The following is a 19,558-nucleotide window of genomic DNA, read 5'->3' as shown; positions in this document are numbered from 1 at the left end:
ATGTCAAATAAGAACAATCCCAGCAAATATTTTTTTCCAAAGAAAAGAAAGAACCAAGTGACCCTTCTCCACACTCATCTGAGTGGCAAGTAGGGATGGGCCATCCAGAATACCTAGAGTTGGAAAATTAAAACCAAAATACAAAAAGTATGATGATATTTTAACACATCTTGTGACATTCAAACCAAAATTTCCTAATAAGTGGAGAAGAAAGTTTTTTTTTGGTAAAAGCACCTTCTGCTCCATATGAATCACTATCTGGTAATAACTCTGCATATTTCCTACCCTTTTATCCACCTTTGATGACTTGCAGAGATTTAGCAGATACAATGTGACTCTGGGGAGAGAGAGAACTGGATAGGAGGAAGGGTATCAATTATCACTATGATATGACTAAGCTAGTAAGGGGAAAGGTCTTGTGAGTTGTAACCGTGAAAATGTGGTTTGCCAAAACTGTGAAGGTTTGGGCCAAACTGTAAAGATAATTTTTAGTGTCTTGATTTAAAATCTAAAATTAAGTGGGTGCCATTGGAAAATTCCCAAATATGAAAATACCCAAGTCAGCTGGGTTTTATGGCAATTTTAATTAATACAAATGAAGGAATTAAGGGAAGGAGAGAGAGAAAGAGAAAATAGTAGAAAGATCCTAGGTCAAATGGCCTAGGCCTGAGCCTAAGGGAGAGCAAGTCAGTCTTTAACAGTCACCACAACATCATCTCAAGCAAGCTCCAGTCCTCCACTGAACTGCTGAACTCCTGAACTGAGTTCAGAGTCCTAACTGAATTCAATTGACCTCCTTTTAAAGAGAATTTTCTCTTATGTCACCTCCCCTAAATTTTCACATCTACCAATCATAGTAGATGTTTTTTCCCAGGACTGCCCATTCTTAGTTCTCATCTTCTTTGGTTCTCACCTTCTCTGGTTAGATTAAAACTTCACACCTCTTTTATTAAGCTTGCCTTTTGTAAGTTGCTTGACCTTTTAGTGATTAATTTAACCTTTATAGGTACTTAGAGCCTTTTTGTATTAGATCTAAAAATAGACCAAGCTTAAGGTTTTAGCTTCACTATAAGTATGAGTTAGGGACTTTCATTGTTCCATCAGGAGTTTACAACTTTATCTTCCCCTAAGGCACTGTTTGAGTAGGGTGGAGTAATTTTAAAAGTTCTAAATACATTCCTGATCAAGTACCTCCATTGTTACAATGGGGGAATTTGCTTAACCAAATCTTCTAAGGTACAGTCTGAGTAGTTTTAAGATTCACAGAGTCTTACCTAGCTCTCTGCCCAACCTGCCCAAGAGGCAGTCATAAAAACAAATGATCATATTATAGAATCATAAATACAAAATGGGAAGGAATAGATAGAGGTTGTTGAGTCTACCTCCCTTGTTTTATGTACAGAAGAAGAAACTAAAGCCCAAAAAGATTGAGTAACTTGCTTAGAATCACACAGCTAATAAGTATCTTAGGCATGATTCAAATCCATATCTTCCTGATTACAAGTCCGGAATTCTACCTAAATCTGCCCACTAATCAGGGGGTAGCCTCCAAGATTCTGTTGAGAGTCCTCTTCTCTATTTTGTCTTTCTTGGTGATCTCATCAGATTCTATGGGATCATTTATCATCTCTAAGCAGATGATTACCATTTTTATATATCCAAACTAATATCTCTCGAGTTCCAGTCTCACATCTGCCATTTGGACATCTCAAACTGGATGTCCTCCAATCTTAACATGTCCAAAACTGAACTTTTAATTCTTTCCTCCCAAATTTCCTTTTTCCAACTTTCCTATTACTGTCAAGGATACCGTCATCTTTCCAGTCCCCCACGCTCTCAACCTCAGAGTCATTCGTGAACTCTTCACTCAAATTCACCACATATATCTAATCTTGTGTCAAGCCATGTTGATTTTACCTTTACAACGTCTTTGGTTTATATCCCCTTCTCTCTGCTCACTCAGCCACCACTCTGGTGTGGAGTCCTTATTACCTCATGCTGGAACTATTACAATAGCCTTCTGGTTGATCCCTTTGCCCAAAGTCTCTCCACTCCAATCTATCCTCCACTTTGCTGTCAAAGTGATTTTCCAAAAGTGTACTTCTGATCATATCATCCACTCCAGTCCCATTCCCCCAAATAATTTCAGTGGATCAAACAGAAAATTGGCTGACATAGAAAATTTTTGCCTTGGCATTTGAAGCCCTGATACTTTTCACTTTTTCTAGTCTTCTTATATACTCTCTTTCCTTCCATTTATTCTATTATCTAGGTACAATGGGCTACTTAATAGTTCCTCAAACATGACCATTGCTTTTCACTGGATGTCTCACATACCTGGGATGTTCTCCTTCCTCATTTCTTTGTTTCTCTTACTTCAAGACTCACTTGAAACCTACCTTCAACAAGAGATCTTTCCTAGTCTTCTCATTGTTAGTGGCTTCCCTATGGGATTACTTTCCATACATTGTATATATTTTCCATGTATATATTTGTTTGCATGCTGACTCTCCCATTAGAATGTGATTTCCTTGTTAGGGGTGACCAAGTTTTTGCCTTTCTTTATATCTTTAGTGTTTAGGAGGGTACCTGGCATATATTAAGTGTTTAATTAAATGTTTGTTGACTAATTATTCACTACACCCCACTGCCTCTCTGGAACAGTGTAAGAGTCATAATTAAAGTTGGAATTGGGAATCATAGGATGTAGAACTGAAAGGAACCTCAGTGATTATTTAACTCAATTCTGTCATTTTGTATATAAGGGCACTGAGACCGAGAGAGATTATATGATTTGCTCAAGGTGATACAGAGTTGGAATTCAAACCCAGATCCTGTGTCTGCAAAATATGCTATTCTCATTCAGGAAGACTGTAATAGAAAGGATGATCTGTGATGACACTATTTCTTGTTGTTATAACTATATACACTGGCTGATTGGAGAGCTGCTAGTATGGGGACACTTGAGGGCTACCTTGTTAAAATGGGGATAGAAGTACCTTGAGAGATACTGAGAGATGCTACTATCGGGGACTGCTCTGGGGTTTGCCTATTGATCACTATTTGATGGCTAATGGATCAATATTTTTCCTAACCTCCTCCTCCCTTATCTCCCTCCCTTCTTCCACCCTCCCCCTCCTAGTTTCTTCTGAAGCTTGTGGCTTCGCCCCTCCCCCCAAGTGGACTATGATATTTATGAGGAAAAATTTCTTCCTTTCTTTTCTCAGGTAAGGGGTTTATTGGGATAACAGAACAAGAAAACTGAGGTGAGAGGGATGAGGACTTTCCTTATCTAAAATAAAGATTATAAGGGTTTGGGAAGTCACAGTTGTGACAGGGGGACAGCCAGAGAGATGGAGGATAACTGTTAAGTCTTCTTTTCTTCTTTCAATTCACAAAACCACCAAGATCTCTCAGCCTAACTCCAGACTCTGTCAAAAACTACCCAGGTCTCTCTCTGCCTAGGTCAGGAAAAATAAGTCTCTCCCCTTTGGTCAGAGAGCCCAAAGCCAAGTCACAAGGGTCCTTCAGCTAGGGACAGAAGCTAATAGGGATCAGTTCTCAGCTTCTTCCCCCTTCAGCCAAAAACCAAGGAAATCTCTCTTGGTCACTCAAACCCAAGAGAGAGAGGCAAAGTCCCAGTTTTTCTCTCCTTTCTTGGTCAGTCACCCCCAGAGAGAGAGAATCAGAAGTCTCAGTTTCTCTCCCTAGCCAGCTTCAACTGCCTCCTTCTGGGAACATTACGTTTGGAATCTTTACCTTGATTTTGCAGATCAGGTGCCCAGCTTTGTTTCTTGCATGCTTGGGTTCTCCTGCAAATCCTCTCTCTCTTTATATTTCTTTCACAAGACCTGAAGCCTAATCCCAATACTTAATAAGTATTTAATCAGACATTCATTAGTTCTGTGACTCTAGGCAAGTCACTTAACTTTTTTCTGCCTTACCTTCCTTCTCTGTAAAATTGTGAAGTGGAAAAGATCAAAGGCACATGTAAAGCATTTTGCAAGGCTGAATAAACTATGGAAGTACTAGTTATCATTATTACACTATTCTTTCTCCTACTGAAGGAACAATGACTTCCAGGGTCCTCACACAGTCACAAAAATCAGACCTTTAATGTTGGAGCTATTAGGAACCTTAGAGATGACTTAGTCCAATGGGGAAGGAAACTGGTATGTAGAGAGGAGATACAACTTGTTGAAAGTCACCTGGTGAATTAATGGCGGAACTAAATTGTTATTGCTCAGGTTTTCTTGTTGTATAATTTGGAAAGTGGGATGAAGAGGAAGGAATATGATATAATTGCACATATATTAAATAGATATTGCATATAATTATTATATAAAATATATAAATATTATATATCATAATCATCTAAGCTATATGACATAAAATAAGTGCTATCACTAAAGTCAGATGATTTGGTTTCAAATTACACATAAATACTACATTTGTGACTGTGGACAAATCACTTAACCTCTTCAGGCTTCAATTTCCCCCTATAAAATGAGGAGATTGACCTCTTCCAGATCTAAATCATGTTTCTATACTCCCTCTTATATCTGGATAAATCCATCTGTTTATGACTCTAACATTAAGTTCTTTAAAGTTTTAACCCCCAAAGCAAGAAATCACAAATAGATTCTAGAGATGATCTTTCCCAGAAACATCATTGTATGAGGCTTGTCATTTTCTAGATGGATGTCTACAAAAACCCTAGAAGCCAAGACAAAAAGAGATCTACATGTAGGTGCTAGCCATTAAAATTCCTGACTGATTTTACCCCCTTAGCTCTGGATTAATGTAAAGAAATGCTTTACCCAGCAATACTGGGAGTTCTTGGGGCTGGCTAATTCTCTGGAGGAATCAGTTAAACATATTTATAGAAAGCTTAACTATATAATTCACAAAGCACCCAGGCACCTCCATATTCCTTGTGGCCGCTACTTGAATTTAAGAAATAATGCTTAAGAAGAAAATGACTTGAGTACCATGTTTCCAGATTCATATCTACAAAATATTAGCAAATATCATTTAAAAAATTTTCAAATTAATGAGGTGAGGAAGGCAAGCTTTCTGAAGGCAATCTTTCTGAATTTTTTGTTTGACAGCTAAGAAATTTCACTTGACCTCTGTCAAGAAAGTCTTATAAATTATCATTTACTTCTATAACAAATGGTTGGGGGATGGGAGAAGGAACATAAAAAATATGAATGGGGAACAGAAATCCTAATCACAAGAGAAATTTCCTTTAAAACTGTGGAGGGCAGGTGGTAGAGAAGATTGAAAGTCAAGGAAAGGAGGAGGAAAAAGATGGTAAAGAAAAAAGGAAATGTGGAAAAAGGAAAGTTCAAGCAAAACTGAAGCCCCAGTAGTAAGGATATTTCTAAAAAATGATAGGGTTTTCTCAGTTCTTATAAATAAAAAGACCTTAACTTGGGGTCCATGAATTTTCTTCTACCTTTTCTACTCCAGAAATCGTTCTTCCTTTATTTCAAAATAGATTGTTCCCTTTGTAACCTACTTATGTTATTTTAGTCACTTAAAAACTCTTTTGTGAGAAAAGACCATAGATTTCATGACACAGCCAAAAGGGGCCCATGACACAAACAACAAAAAAGTTTAGAACCCTTGTTCTACACATACATGGATGTGACTTCTGGGGAATGCAAATATTTCCCATTCTCCTGTCTCTGCCTACTGAGGTGCTAGCTGACACAGAAGGAGCCTGAGGCATAATGATTTGTATAAGTAAGAAGGAATGAATATTTGCTGAATTGAAGTAGGAGGTGACAGTACTTGCTTCATATTTAGTGGCCCTAAGCTAGCAGCAGAATTCTCCTCTAGCCATTCCCATACAAAGGTTTCTCTTACCCTTCCCAGACATGGGTGTTGCCTGTTGAAGAGCTACCTCAGTACTTTTATTTTTTTTAACCCTTACTTTCTGTCTTAGAATTGGTTCCAAGGCAAAAGAGCAGTAAGGGCTAGGCAAGGGGAGTTAAATGACCTGCTCAGGATCACAGGGCTACGAAGTGTCTGAGGTCAGATTTGAACCTAGGATCTCCTGTCTCTAGGCCTGACTCTCAATCCACTACCTCCAAAAAACAAAAAGGAAAACAAAACAAAAAACAAACCCAGCTGCCATTCTTTTGGGAATTATAGTCAATACGTAGACATTGGAAACACTGAGAAGGTAGGCCTGTGCTATTTTTTTCTACTAGAAAGAATGATTTCTGGAATAGAAAAGATAGAACAAAAATAGGAAGTCGATACCCAAGGTGAACAGCAAGATTAGATAGTAATAGTACATGGTTATCCATTATACATTAAGTCACCAAGTCCAAATGCTCTCAAAGAACAAATGTGATTGTTGAGCCACTGTCAAATATTCTCAAAAAGATCATGAAGAATGGAAGAGGACCTCATGATTGGAGAAGTATACCAAATATCAAAGTATCCCCCATCCCAAAAGTATCCCAAATGGTATCTCAAATATCAAAAAAGGGAACAGAATGGAAACTACTAAAAACTATAGACCAGTGAAATTGAGTTCTATTAAAATCCAAAAATATATTATTAAAGTGATTATTAATGAATGTCTGAAAAGGAATCAAGGATCACCAATAGTCAGCATGATTTCATTAAGATCAAAGAGTTCATGACAAACTTAACCAAGTTCCTTTTGTGACAGAGTTTATAGGTAGGCAGAGGAAATATTGAAGCTATAATTTACCTAGATATTAGTAACACATCTGGCAAAATCTTTCATACTGTCAACCTGGATAAGATCTTATGGGCTATAAGATGTTGCCTCATTCATAAATTTACAGTATCAAAGTATTACCTAAGGTGCTAAGAAGTTAAGTGAATTGTTAATGGACATCCTGCAAGATGTGTCAGAAGCAAGACTTGAATTCAGATCTTTCTGACTGTGAGACAGTTCCTTCTGGCTCTGTCACACTATCTCTCTACTTCCTTTTTCTCTCATTTCTATTTTTAAATTTTATTATTTATTTATTTTTAGCATTAAAAAAAGTTTTGAGTTCCAAATTCTCTCTCATCCTCCCCCAACTATTGAGAAAGCAAGCATATGCAGGATCATGCAAAACACATTTCCATATTAAGCCATGTTACCAAAAAAAAAAAGCCAAGAAAGTATATAAAAAATATACTTCAATTATCAGACTTCCGGGTAAACATGGCTGCAGTTTAGACACAGGAATCTACTTCTCCTCAATGCCTACTGATATAGACTACTTTAAAAGGCCAAAAAACCTGAATTCATATGAATGAAGGGACTCCATAATAGGGCACAGCATTGAAGGTATGCAGGATTTGGGCATTTTCATACTAATGGGGAGAAATAGCTTCCATCAAAACATGAGCTGATTTACCCTCCCCCACCCAACCTATGGAGCCAGTGCACTAGCTCAGAGCTAGAATTAATGGGTGAGTGAGGGGCACCTTTAGGTCCTTGGCAGCTGACCAAGACCACCAAAGACCTATTCCTGAGAGCAGCTAGACTTGAGACCCCAAAAGGCAGAAGAGCACAGACCTTGGGTGAGGAGATAGTACAGAGAAGGGCTGCAAACAGTAGAAGCTCCGGAGGCAAAAACCTCTCTCCTTAGCTCCATACACAGAGAACCTGCCCTCCTCACTCAGACTTATGACTGGGAAGGGAAGGAAAAACCACCATAGCGATGGCAAAAAACACCGACTCTGGAATTATCTTGGATCATTTTATTGATCAGAGTAACTTTTTCATAATTGATCATTGTTACAATATTGCTTTTAGTGTGTACAATGATTCTGCTCATTTAATTCTGCATCAATTCATATAGGTCTCCCCAGATTTTTTTCTGGAACCATCCCTCTTGTCATTTCTCATAGCATCAGAATATTCCATTATAATTATATTCCACAACTTGTTCAGCAATTTCCCAACTGATGGGTATCAACTTCCATTTCCAATTTTTCGCCACCACAACAGAAATGTTCTAAATATTTTTGTACAAATGAGTCATTTCCTTTTTCTTTTATTTCTTTTGGGTACAGATCTAGTAATCAAGGGGTATGCACAGGTATATAGTCCTTTGCACATAGTTCCAGGTTGTTCTCTACAATGGTTAGATTGGATTAATTTCTAAACTCCACCAATAGTGCATTAGGGTCCCTGCTCTTCCATATCGCCTCCAGCATTTGTCATTTTCTTTTTTTGTCATGCTAGTCAAACTGACAGATGTTAAGAGTTGCTTTAACATGCATTTCTCTGAAAAATATTTTAGGGTATTTTAAATAAGAATAGCTTTGATTTCTTCTTCTGAAAACTGCCTCCTCATTATCCTTTAACCATTTATCAATTGGGGAATGACTACTATTTTTATAAATTTGACTCAGATCTCCATATATTTGAGAAAGGAGGTCTTTATCAGGGAAAGTTGCTATAAAAATTATTTCCCAGTTTCCTTCTTTCCTTCTGATTTTGGCTAAATTGGTTTGTTGTGGAAACCCTTTTTTATTTTCATGTAATCAAAATTATTCATTATAGTTTCTGAGATTCTCTACTTCTACAATTTCAAGCTATTTTTTTCACAAACCATTCAAAATACCTGATCCATAGTTCTAGCACAAAGTATGAAGACAGTAGCAAAATGAAAAAAAAAATGAACCAATAATCTGTTCACAATGATTTTCTTTTTCCCCCCTTCTGCCAACTATTCCTGCAATCCATTTTTATAGGAATAACAGCAACCTAAATCATCTGAATTAAATAAATCAGAATTTGAATACATAAGTGTATATTTGAGGAGTATTTAAATCTTTCAAATTATGGAAAACTTTTCATCTACTTTCATTTATTGACTTGAAAAAATGTGAGACTAGAGGGACCCAGTTAATTCTCTGGTGGTCCTACCTTCTCATTTTACAAACGAGGAAAGCAAGGGTAAGTGAAGAGACTGACCTGTCCACTAATATTTACTTAGTGAGGCCTTGAACCTCTAGAAAAACTGCTCTGATTATCAGTCCCTCCAATTCAATCAATAAAGTCTGGCCCCTAGCCTCAAAAATCATAGATTTTTTTTTGTTTTTAATTCTCTGATAAGCTTACCATGTATGATTTTTGTATTATAGTTATTTGTATATTAATTCCTCCTGTTAGTCTTAGGGTTCTTATCCTGAGGTCTCTGAACTTGTTTTAAAATATATTTTACATGCATTTTTATATTATTGCTTTCCTTTATAATCCTATGTATTTTATTTTACGTGCTTAAAACATTCCAGAAAATATTATACTACCAAAGGGTAAACAGCAGAAAAGGTTAAGAACCCCTGGACAGGGAGCTAGGTGCAGTGAATAGAGCATTTGCCTTAGAGTCAGGAAGTCCTGAGTTCAAATATAGACACGCTAGCTGTCTTTTACTTGACTCATTTTCTTGAGTTATAAAATTAGGATAATAATGACACCCACCTCACAGGATTGTAGTGAGGATCAAGTGAAAAAAAAATATTTGTTAAGTTCTTAGCACGTTGTTGCCTGGTTGGATAGTAGGTTCTTAATAAATGTCTGTCTGTCTGTCTCTCTCACACATACACACACAACTATATAATTACCATGAGGGCCCTATCACTGTCTAATTTATCTAATCAAGTTCCCTAGCAGAATGCTTAATTAGTTGCTGATATATGGTTACCAAATTTTTGACTTGCAATCTCCTGAAATGGATAAGCTTACCTATTTTATGAGGGCATATAATGTGGAGAACAGTAATCTTTTTCTTCTAAATCAATCTTTATGCATAATCAAATTCCTTGAATGTATTTTTGTTGAAGTTTTGTTTCCTATAGCACCACAATGTCTCATGTATTCCTTCCTCCCTTCCCCAAGAATCATTCCATTAGACTTTTTCTTTTTGGAAAAGAAAAAATAAGTAATCATAATTGGTCAATACATTGAGAAAATCTGGAAAGCATGTGCAATGTGTAACACTTATGGATCTCCCACCTCCACCAAAGAAGAGGTTGGGAGTATCTTCTCATATTTCTTCATATGAATCCCTCTTGAGAATGAATGAGTTTTAATCCCCAGGTTTTCTTTCAAGCCTAGCCTTTAGTGTACAATAAATTATAATATTATTAACCTTATAAAATATGGTTAGAGTAGTAAATTTGCTTCCAAAAACAATCATATATTTCTAATCCAAATATAATAAGGTTCCTCCAACTACCTATTATTCTTGATTATTGACATGATTAGTCCCTTTCTATTAGCATGGATAGTTGAGAATGGACTGACACATAGGAAGAAGAATCCAAACTTCTAGAATTATCATTAATCACTTAACATGGTTTAAAATTTACATCTTTCTGTAAGTGTAAGAAGTATATCCATTCTACCATGTGGCACTTATCTTTTTGGTGTATCTATATGAGTGGCCATGACAATAAATCTGTATTCTTTGAATAGATTTTAATTGTATAACTATATTTTAATTGTAATTTAATTGCATGAATTATGCTTAAGAAACTTGTTTGGACATTTTAATCATATTGTTTGTAAAGTAATAACATTCTAAAATTTGGATACCTCTTTTTACCTTTCAAAGGCCTTTCATTTATGCTGTCTTGATAACAGTGCCATGATTTAGACTAAGTCAAGTATTATCGTAGTCATTTTATAGTCAATAAAGTAAAGCCCAGAGTGGTGGAGTTCAAGGTTGCACATAGAGATAATGAAAGAGCCAGGATTAAAATGTAGGTTTCTTAAATCCTGAACCTATGGATACTGTCCACACCAATTTGTTATTCTGAAAAATTCTCTCTGTTAGCAGGAATAGCATTATTATTATTCAACACTAAATGCTGCTTGCTATTAGTAAATCAGCAATAAGATAAGGCTAGGAAATTTAAGAGTAGAGTAGTTCTGAGCAGGGCATCAAGACCTGAAAATGCACACACTGTTTTATGTGGTGCTCACACTCAGCTAATAAATTCCATTGGTTAGTGTGGCTTTAATGAGGCCATGCCTTTATATCCTGACACCAGCCTGCCTTCTTTGCCAGTGTGTGCTTTTGGTCAAAGGAAGGATGAGACTATTAGGACAGTTCATTCCCAAACCATCCTGGCCCTGTGGCACTGCTGCCTCTATTTCGTAATTCAACAAGAAGCAGCTGCTCTTAACGAGAGTAGAGACTAGACCCTCATAGGGCTTCCTATTTCAAGTGGGCAATTGACATAGCCCTTGTGTATACCTATGCCTTCCATCACTGACAGTGTGACTGCAAAGCACTCTGGAGAGAAAGTACAACATTTTCTTTTGGTAATTATATGTTTTTTAAGTTTTGGTTTCATTCTTCAAATAGCCTGAAGACAAGGGACTCTTAGCCTTCCTAAGTCCTCATCCCCAACCCTACCACCTTTTACTGACACTGCAAACTGGACTTGGGTAATTAAGAAAAATGCCTGGATCTGGGAAAAAAAAGACATGTGGGCTTCTCCCAATGCCTCAAAATAAGGAACAAGGGGAATGGGACAAGAGCCACATATCCTGAATGCAATAATGCTTCTGGGAAGGAAAAAAGTAATTCAGTCAGAAGCTGTAAGATCCTTAGTACTACCTATAATCTTACACCTACCAGCTATTTATCCAAGCACAGTGTGCCCTGGGCTGAACTTCATGGAAGGAGGATCATGGTAGGAGAAGTCTTCTCTTGGGCACAAAGAAAGTGGTCATGTAGACCACTACATTAATTAGACCACTACATAATTAGATGGAGTTGCCCCCATACCCCCAATAGTTTGGAAAGAATGGCCCTAATCAGAACTATTTCTAGCAGAGTTAATATGCTCAGTGACTTTTTCTCCCCTGTGGAAGTTGACTTTTTTTTCTTCAAGAGAAATTGAATCCTTTCCATAACACATTGAATCCTTTCCACAACACGTCACTGCCATTTGCAACAACTAGGTAACAGCTGTCCATGGAAAACAATTTATTTGAGCCTTTAAAAAAACACATGACAAAAAGAAAAGGAAAAAAGAGAGGAAAAAAGGAAGGAAGGAAGAAAGAAAAAAAGGTGAGAACAGATCTAAGTCTAAGGTTCCTGAGAACCAAGGTTAACTGGTTTCTCATCAGTTGGGCTGGCTGGAACAATTCCAAACAGTGGATAAGGAAGAAAATATTCTCGATTAGGGTTGGACAGGGAAGCTACAGGTCTAGAAGCCTTGGAGAACAAAGGCAGATATATGGGAGATGAGAAGAATTTCTTTTAAAAAGAGGCCAAGGGACATTAATGCATTGCTGGTGGAGTTGTGAATTGATCCAACCATTCTGGAAGGCAATTTGGAACTATGCCCAAAGGGCTTTAAAAGACTATGCCTTTTGATCCAGCCATAGCACTGTTGGGGTTACCCAAGAGATAATAAGGAAAAAGACTTGTACAAAAATATTCATAGCCACACTCTTTGTAGTAGCAAAAATTTGGAAAATGAGGGAATGCCCTTCATTTGGGGAATGACTGAACAAATTGTGGTATATGTTGGTGATGGAATACTATTGTGCTCAAAGGAATAATGAACTGGAGGAATTCCATGTGAACTGGAATGACCTCCAGGAACTGATGCAGAGTGAAGGGAGCAGAACCAGGAGAACATTATACACAGAGATGGATACACTGTGGCACCATCGAATGTAGTGGACTTCTCTACTAACAGCAATGCAATGATCCAGGACAATTCTGAAGGACTTATGAGAAAGAATACTATTCACATTCAGAGGAAGAATTGTGGGAATAGAAACAAAGAAGAAAAACAACTACTTGATCACATGGGTTGATAGGGACATGACTGGGGATGTAGACCCTAAATGATCACCCTAATGCACATATTAATAACATAGTAATAGGTCTGGATCAATGACACATGTAAAATCCAGTGGAATTGTACATTGGCTACAGGAGGGGGGTGGGAGAAGGGGAAGGAAAGAACATGAATCATGTAACTGTGGGAAAATATTCTATATTAATTAAGTAAATAAAATTTTTATAAAAGAGGCCAAGGCATTCATACAGCTTGATTTCCTTCACCGAACTATTTGGAAGGTAGTAGAAAGAAGCAGTGACTGGTATGAGAAGAACTATATTCTAGTTCTGACTACCACTAACTCACTGCGGTCCTTGGATAAGATAAGTCACTTCCCCTACTCTGGGCTTCAGTTTTCTCCATCTGTAAAATAAAGGTATTGTATAAGAAGCTCCCTAAGATTGGTTTCAACTATAATATTTTATATCATTTCTATCCATACTGATCTGAACAGCATCATTAAAGTGACTACCTACCTTGTGTCTACCTCCCTTATTATGGCTTATTTTAGCAGGAAGAGGGGAAGGAATATCAGCACTACCTGGTACTTCACAAATGAATTTTACTTAAAATGATAACTTTAGACCACATGGAACCCCAAAATTAAGAGTTCAGTAAGTAGCTTTTAATGGTATGCTTTACTGTTCCAGCATCATCTTCTATCCTGCCACCCCACCAGGTGTTTCAGAGTCTTTCAAAAATTTTTCTAATCTGCTATCAAATGCCTTTCATTCAAGGCCTACAGAAAAGGACAACTTCAAGCTTCTTGAGGGCAGGAGATAACAAAGGGATCATCTTCCTCTTTTGTGAGTCAAGCCTTTGGACAATGGGGATATCAAGATCCTCCCAAACAACATACTGTGCATCCCTGAACAAATCACTTGAATTTTCTTGGTCTCTATGTCCTTATCTATAAAGTGGAAGGCTTGGACTAAATAACTTTGAATGATTTCCTGCAATATAGTATTAAGGTTCTTTATTTTATCATGTTTTTCTGGGAGGCCCAAGAGGCAGGTGTGTCCAGTCATTGCCTAGGGGGAGCCCCTCCTCCTCCTTTCTTCTCCTGAGGAAGGTTTGAAATTCCTAGCAACAAGGTAAATTTTTGACAAACTTAGAAACTCACTTTGTTCCAACCTCAACTCAAATCCATAGTTAAGTGATATGCCTGAGTGATACACCATTGGGCTTGACCTTGAAAAATGAGGCAGAGATATATAGGCATGGGATAGTGAGGATGGCTAGCTCAAGAACTTTACAAACTACCTAGCTGCCAAATTAATAATAGCATTTACATAGTACTTTATGGTTTGTAAAGTACTTAACAAATATTACCTCATCAGCTCTAGCCACTGCACTATCTAGCTGCCCATCACTTATAGCTTCTAAAGATAATGAAGTGGGGGCAGCTGAGTGGCTTAGTGGATTGAGAGTCAGGCCCAAAGAAAGGAGGTCCTGGGTTCAAATTTGACATCAGACACTTCCTCGATGTGTGATCCTGGGCAAGTCACTTAACCTCCACTGCCTAGCCCATACCACTCTTCTGCCTTAGAACCAATACCCAGTATTGATTCTGAGATGGAAGGTAAGGGTTTTTATTTTAAAAATAAAGATAATAAATGAAGTAGTTTGCCATTCCTTCTCAGCTCATTTTACAGACGAGGAAACTAACAGGGTTGAGTGACTTGCCTGGGGTCCTACAGCTAGTGTCTATAGTCAAATATGAACTCAGGTCTTCCTGATTCCAGGACCAGAGGTCTATTTACTGTATCACCTAGCTGCCTATCATCTCTGCTAATAATAGCTAACATTTCTCTTATGTTTTAAGATTTGAAAAGTGAATACCATGATAATTTCATGAAGCTGACTACAAAAGATACTATTATTTTCATTTTGCAGATAAGGAAACTGGCTCAGAAAAGGGAAATAAGGGAGATTATCATCACAACCCTTGAGAGATCGATGTTATCTTCTCTTTTTAAGGATGAGGAAACCGAGGAAGATAAACATTAAGTTAATGTCACAAAATAGTAAGTAACTGAGGTAGGTTTTGAACATATGTCTTTCTGACTCCAGATCCAGTGCTCTATGTACTCTGCCAACTAGCCATTCCTTTTATCTAATGTTTTATTAGCTTTAGGACTTACATGGCAGATCAAGGCTCCTTTCCTCTTGTTTCACAAACCAAGATACAAGCCAAACTCTGATGTACCCAAGGGAAACTCTGAGGATAAGTCAAAGTACTACCAATCTGCAACCTCTAACCCTAAACTAGAGTTGCTTACTGATAGGGACTTGATTCAGTCTTGGAGTTTCTCACTAAGTAATTCTTGCTCTCTGGATCTCAATTTCCTTTAAGATGAAAAAGAGAACACTATCCACATTCACAGAAAGAACTGTGGGAGTAGAAACATAGAAGAAAAACAATTGCTTGATCACATAGGTTGATGGGGATATGAATGGGGATGCAGACTCTAAACAATCACCCTTGTGCAAATATCAGTAATATGGAAATAAGTCTTGATCAATGACACATTGATCAGTGGAATTGAGTATCAGAAACAGAGGAGGGGGAGTAATAGCACCACTCTCACAGGTCATTGTCAGAACCAAATAAGGTAACATATGCAAAATATTTTGCAAACCTTAAAGTACTATATAAATGCTATCATTATTTTTGCAAATATTTATTATTATTTCTTTCTCTTCAACCCTTATCAGAAAAAGATAATAAAATTGAGCTAAACTGATTTTTCTAAAATCTGAAGATTCCTTGATTTAAGTATTTTGGTGCTTTATAGTTATCCTCCCATAAGCATTTGCTAAGAGTCTATTGTGAGGCAAGCACTCTCATGTGTGTGTGTGTGTGCGCGTGCACACACGTGCGCGTGCACAGGGTATAAAGACCAATGCAAAGGCCTATATCAGGAGCTCTTATTCTAACATTCTATATCATGTAGCCATGGAAAAAATATTCTAAATTAATTAATTAAATAAAAATGTTCAATTAAAAAAACAAATAATAAAAAGATGAAAAAGAAGCTGAATTATATGAGGTAGTGTGGTGAATTGGGAAGAATGTTGAATTTGGAGTAAGAGAACCTTAGTTCAAATCCCAGCTGTGCCACTCATTACTTGTGTAATCTTTGGTCAAATCACTGCTCTTTCAGTCATGGCCAACTTTTCATCATTCCATTTGTTGTTGTTGTTGTTGTTATTGTTTTCTTGGCAAAGATAATGGAGTGGTTTGCCATTCCTTCTCCAGCTTATTTTACAGATGAGGAAACTAAGGCAAACACAAGTTACATGACTTGCCCAGGTCACACAGCTGGTAAATATCTACAGTCAAATTTGAACTCAGGTCTTTGTGACTCCAGGCCCAGAAACTTTATCCAAAGCACCACTTAGCTGCCCATCATTTATAGCTCTCTGCTCATAATAGCTGATATTTCTTCCATTATGTTTTAATGTTTGATCAATGAATGCCTCATAATTTCATGAAGTAAATGATAAAAGGTACTATTATTTCCATTTTACAGATAAGGAAACTGGCTCAGAGAAGGGAGATAAGTAGGCCAAGGTCAATGCCAGGACTTGAACTAAGGCTAAATCTTCTGAGTGTAAGGGCTTGATCTTTCCATGCTATTTTTTCACTAAAAATGGACTGACTGGCGAGGAAAATGGACATTCTATGGAATTTTCAAGCTTTGGGGGCAGGAGAGGCGAATGAGGAAGCTCTAAGAAGAGAAGAGGCTACACTGACTTTGGACCTTACTCAGAAGATAGACAACTCGGTTGTTTCATAATGTCTTTTCTGTAGTATATGCTGTGTCAAGAAGTTGTCCTGCCTTCTGAAGCATATTCTCTCATTTGAAGAGGACATACTTACATGCTAGAAATCAGATAGTTCTACCATCTCCTTCTTCAGATGTGACTTACAGTGTTCTGTGTCTTCCTACCCCACTGAGAGTGTGATCTTTGTCAAGCAAAAATGAGGAAAATTTTATATAAAGTTGTGTAAAACACAGACTGTTTTGATTTTACTACCTCTTGGATTTTCGGGAAATGATACACTAGGTCTCTTCTTAATGAGTTCTCTGATATCCAATCAGCAGTCAGAGATGTTATAGAACAAAAACCTATAACAACAGGTAATTTCTGGCTTCCATTTCAACTTCAAGGGTCTTTGATTTCAAAAGAGTTTTCAAAGCTCTGAGGGGATTTTTTGAGGTCCACAATAAAATGTAAAGGACTAAATCTAAGGAATGGGACATAAACCACAGAGGACTCTATGCCAAAACAACTTCTTTCCTAATTGTCAGCTTCAAGGTATAATGTCCAACCAGGGAGCTTGTTAAGAATCCTATAATCTCAGATTTGAAAGGGACCTCAAAATAAAGTCATAGAATTTCAAAGTTGGAAGGGATCTCAGTGGCCATCTAGGAATCCTATGCCCAAATTCAGTCTATACCTGACCAACAAGTGATAGAGAACTCATTGCCTCTTAAGACGGCCCATTTTCTGAGACAGCCCGACCTTTCTATTTGGTGGGAAATCTTTCAAGCTAAAAACTTCCTTTTTGTGACTTCCATCTATGAGTCCTCATGGGTCAAGCAGAACAAAGCTAATCCTTCTTCCATATCATAGTTTTTCAAATACACGAAGACCACTATCATATTCCCTCTTTCCTTTGACTCAGTCTTTTCTTTTCCAAGGTAAGCTACCTCTGTTCTTTTAACCAATAGTCATATGGCTTGAACTCAGATTCCTTCACTACCTGAATCTCTCCTATAAAGTTTTTTCAATGTTCCTTTTAATTGTGGCACTAAGAACTGAGGACAGTACTCTAAATAGATTCCGACCACAACAGAGGGATTTTCTTATTCTCAGTCCTGGGTGACATGCCTCTCCAAATGCAGCCCAAGACCTCAATAACTTTTGGGCTCTCATATTCAACCCATAGATCTTTTTTCATTATGGACAAAAGATCAGTCATACCAGTCATACCAATTTTACAATTAGCCTCATTAAATGTCATGCTGTATTTTTGAAACCTGATCCTGTCTTCCAGTGTATTAATTATCGGTCTAAACTTTGTGTCATCTGCAAATTTGTCAGCATGCCATCTGTACCTTCATCTGAGTTTTTGATGAAAATGTTGAACAGAGTAGGGTTAAGGGAAGAATCCTTAGAGGGCTCCACTTGAGACTTTCTTCTATATTGACAAGTACCTAAGATAGACTGCTATTTAAATATTGCATCCAGAAAGCTCCAAACTGACCTAATTATATTCCTGTCCAGCCCACATCTCTTCATCTTGTCAAGAAAGATAAGAGGTTAAGGTAGGGAAGATAGAGAGAATAGTTCTGTCAAAGGCCTTGCTTTGGGGGATTAGTATAGAATAGTGGAAAATACATTGGATTTAGATTCTGAGTATCTGGATATCTCAACCCTGGAACTAACAACACAGGTGACCTCAGGCAAGTGACCTTATTTCTCTAAGACTCATTTTTCTTACTTGGAATTATAAAAGGGTTGGACTAAATGACCTCTGAGGTCTCTTCCAGTTCCAAATCTATAATCTATGATCCTTTCCCATCCTAACTTGGAAAAGTCACTTTATTTCAGATCTTTGGTAGAAACTATCTAGTTGTCATGACTGATGAATCCTGACCAAAGATTTCCTTAACATAAACCTTATCAAGTTATAGAGAAAAGGAATGAGCAAGGCAGAACAATGCAGTAGAGTCAGTAGACCTGGATTTGAATGCTTCCTCTATAATTTATGACATTTTTTACTTTGAACAAGTCATTTAATGTCTCAGGATCTATTTCTCAAATGTAAAATAAGGGAGATGATTTCTGTTTCTTTTCAGTTCTAAATTCTGTGAGAAATAAGTTTCCTTTGAAGATATTCCATAAGTCTGAATTTGGAGACTCATGATTAGGGAGACACTGCAACACTACTATCCCTTGTGCAAATGAGAAGGTAAACACAGACTGGGTTGAGGCTTCAGGGAAATTCAGGAGACTGAAATACCCAGGAAAGATAAAGTATAAATTAGTCTGTGTCTTTCTGAGAAGTGTTTCATCCAGGAATTGTACTGGCTTAGAGTGAAATATCCTTTTCTGCTTTGAACCAGACAGGTCCATGGATAGGGATCTCCTCTAGAGAGATTTCAGTATTGGAAGCCAGCAGAGAAAGCCAGGAAGCTGAGGCCAGACCCTGCCATATAGCTCAGAAAGTAATATCTGCCTGATGGTTGCTCTTGTGAGGGTACCAATAATGAGTCCTGATGGACATTTCCCAAGGGAGAGGATAAATTCAATGAATGTAGAAAGAAAACATCAAAAGCCTTTTAAAGATTGATTCCAACATAAAGATTTGTATGCAAGCAGCAGTTCAGGGGTAGTAGGGTCAGTGGACACATCTGGATTTCAGCTCATGTGGAAGGGAGGCAGTAGCCTTTGTTGGAGAGTGGAGAAAGTGCTTGGAGAATGGGGTATCATGGCTTTTGTTTCTTTTCAGATCACATATTAAGTGTGTTTGATGATGTAGGAAGTATAGGAAGAAGCATACAAGCACTAGAACTTACAAATTCTGGTGGTACATAGTCATTAGGAAGGGCTGGTCATTCAAAGCAGGGGGACTGATAACATATCAGTCTTGTTAGAAATGGGCCCGGGCACCAGGTGGGGAGGACCA

At 37.5% G+C, this 19,558-nt stretch overlaps 1 protein-coding gene across 1 annotated transcript in view; it reads right to left on the bottom strand.

Annotated features, from left to right (window-relative positions):
* NTN1 (netrin 1) overlaps positions 1 to 19,558 on the bottom strand; it is a 398,385-nt gene that overhangs the window by 130,799 nt on the left and 248,028 nt on the right. The gene's annotated exons all lie outside the window — the stretch shown is intronic.

The sequence above is a fragment of the Monodelphis domestica genome, chromosome 2 (assembly GCF_027887165.1).
Source record: "Monodelphis domestica isolate mMonDom1 chromosome 2, mMonDom1.pri, whole genome shotgun sequence".
NCBI classification, from domain to species: Eukaryota; Metazoa; Chordata; class Mammalia; order Didelphimorphia; family Didelphidae; genus Monodelphis; species Monodelphis domestica.
The sequence above is the reverse complement of the archived record's forward strand: the minus strand, read 5'-3'. Positions and strand labels throughout refer to the sequence as shown.